This window comes from Bison bison, unplaced genomic scaffold (assembly GCF_000754665.1).
Source record: "Bison bison bison isolate TAMUID 2011002044 unplaced genomic scaffold, Bison_UMD1.0 scf7180017864378, whole genome shotgun sequence".
In the NCBI taxonomy this organism is placed as follows: domain Eukaryota; kingdom Metazoa; phylum Chordata; class Mammalia; order Artiodactyla; family Bovidae; genus Bison; species Bison bison.
In genome coordinates this window covers 6,855,285-6,857,842 of record NW_011494950.1, presented here as the reverse complement: position 1 = coordinate 6,857,842, position 2,558 = coordinate 6,855,285, and the positions used below count along the sequence as shown (strand labels likewise).

Here is a 2,558-nt window from a genome sequence, read left to right as displayed (position 1 = left end):
GTCAGGGGAACAAAGTTGACACAATAAAGAACCACTCTGCCTCTGTAAGTGGCAATCTTCTACTGTCATGAAATGGCATTATGAGGCACAAGAAAGGTTTGTAGGAACTATACTTGCTGTTATGGTAGAAGCTCTGCTGGACTCAGCAGGTGCTCATGGGATGAATATACATCAAGCTCATTCCTTGTGAACAGGTGACCAGACCTGCTGTCCATGTGATCAGCTTGGCAGCACCTCTACCTATGGTCAGTACATCAAGCTTCACACCTCCTGAGTTAGGCCCTGAAGTCCTTTCTTAGCCCATAACTGAGTTCCTATGTTCACAATTTTCACTTATGACCTTGTGTGCAGAATGATGAATGTGGGACAGGAGCAGTTGTGAGCCACTAGGTGAGCCCTAACTGTGCAAGCATCATCTACCATCACAGTAGGGCCAGAACCAAAGTAGGCCCCCTTCCTGAATTGGAATATGCCCAGCACAGTGCTGAGCAAACTGGACTTCATTCACTTGCCCTGTCAATATTTCCCACAGTGATTTTGGTGAGCTAGGGGGTGGCTGTTAGAACCCCTGGCAGAGGTGCAGAGTAATGTGTGGTGGAGCCACCCAAGAACCCCAACAAGACACCTTTCCCTTCCTCTAGGAGGCTCTGGTCCCTCATCAAAACAAGGAGATAATACCACATCCCTCCCTTGCACAATTGTTGTGAGGACTGAACAATACAGCAGGTGTGAAAGTGCTTGGATAGTGTATGCGACTGAATCCTGTGAGTGTATTCCCTTCAGTGCATATTTATCCCTTACCCTTGACTTGATTTTTGGCTCTAGGAGCTCTGCTCCTCCTTTCTCACTGGATTTGTTCATTTCTTACCCTCAGCATTTCCTACCAATGCTCTGTGGTAGGAAAAACTAATTTTGATCAAAGCAGTAACATGTTTGGTCCCCAGGTGGGACTTGGGATTTCTCCAATCCAGTCACGGCTACACCATTTCTCTTGGTTAAGTCATGATTTTTCCAGCCTCCTCTATAGCTACAGGTGGCTCTGTGATCAAGTCCTGCCCAATGAGATGTATGGAGAATGTGTTGGGGACTTCTCTGGTGTTTGCCTTTTTTATTGAGAAGGCCAGATGTGGCACAGGAAGGTAGTGGTACTTGGAATGCAATAGAGATGCCTGGAGCTCTTGCAAAGACAGCTGTGTGACTGCATGAGGTTGTCACCTTAACCTGAAAAAAAGAGTGCAGCAGGGAAATGGAAGCCATGGAGACCTGTGATGTCCTGGAACAGATGAATCAGAAAATGGGTGCTTCCTGACTTCTTATAGCAAACAAAAACAAAAAGGAACAAACAAGTGTCCAAAAACCAAACAAACAAGAAAAAAGTAAGGCCCTATTTATTTACCTTTAATTCTAAACTTTAACTTAAATCCATTTGAAGTTAACTTTTACAAATTCTAATTCTGGCTCTATATCCATAAATTCTTATTTCATTAGTCTATTTTGTAAATTTGGATATTTTAAACAACTGTCTATTAGATATTTTCAAACTGATACACAACAGGTTAACTATTATAATGTACTCCCATGTAAGTCTACCCAACTTCAAGTGTAATTCTTTTTTTTTTTAATACAGTAAAGATTTAATAGGACTAGTTAATAAAAGACACAAATATAGGGGGAGCTAGGGCAACCAGTAAATAAAAACCAAAGTAACAGGGAAAAAATCAGAACCATTGTAATTCCCCAAGCTGGAGCACAATTTTGTGGGGGAGGGGTGTCTTTCCATTCATATAATACCTAACACTGTACATTAAGATTTTAGTATCATAGAAAAACTTGGTTCTTCCATGAAATTCTTTAAATTCTCGATAATTTTTCGAAGTAGACATCATTATGAATGAAAAACAGCCAACGAATGGGCACCTATTGTTTTTTAACACTGTAGATTTACAGAAACTTTTTAAAAGTTATCATAATCTTTTTTGTCTTTTTTCCCCTCAGCTTCAAATCCATCAACTCCATCACTATCCCTTCTTCGTTTTCTGTTGTTGTGGATGTTAAAACACTGGTTCATCTGTGGTAGTGGATCCACGCCTAGAACTTTGTGTATCAGGCGGAATGCAAGGAGTCGCAATGCAAACTGTGCACTGGATGTGATGTCTCCACGCTGCTGGTCAGTCATTGTCGCCAAGGTATCGAAGGGATCCTTCTCACAAGGATCCAGATGTCCAGGACTACCTTTAAGAATAATCCCTGAAGAAATGCACTCAAAAACTCTTCTCAGAGCATCTCCAGGGCTTTGAGGACTAGAAGCACTACTGATTGCTTTCTCTACTAGTAACTCCATTGCCTAAAAACAAAAACATAAAAATGTGTTTGACAGCTTACAGCCCAAAGGAATTATTCATTTTCAGAATGACAAAATAATTATGAAACTGTCATTAAAACTTTTAGAGGTTGGGGCTTTCCCTGATCGCTTGGTGGTGAAGAATCCACCTGCCAATGTAGGGAACATGGGTTGATCCCTGGTCCAGGAGGATCCCTCACGCTGCAGAGCAACTAAG

General features: G+C 41.6%; 1 pseudogene; it reads right to left on the bottom strand.

The window, feature by feature from the left end:
• Positions 1-1,954: 1,954 nt before the first annotated feature.
• Positions 1,955-2,546, bottom strand: LOC105001065 (annotated as a pseudogene).
• Positions 2,547-2,558: the final 12 nt, after the last annotated feature.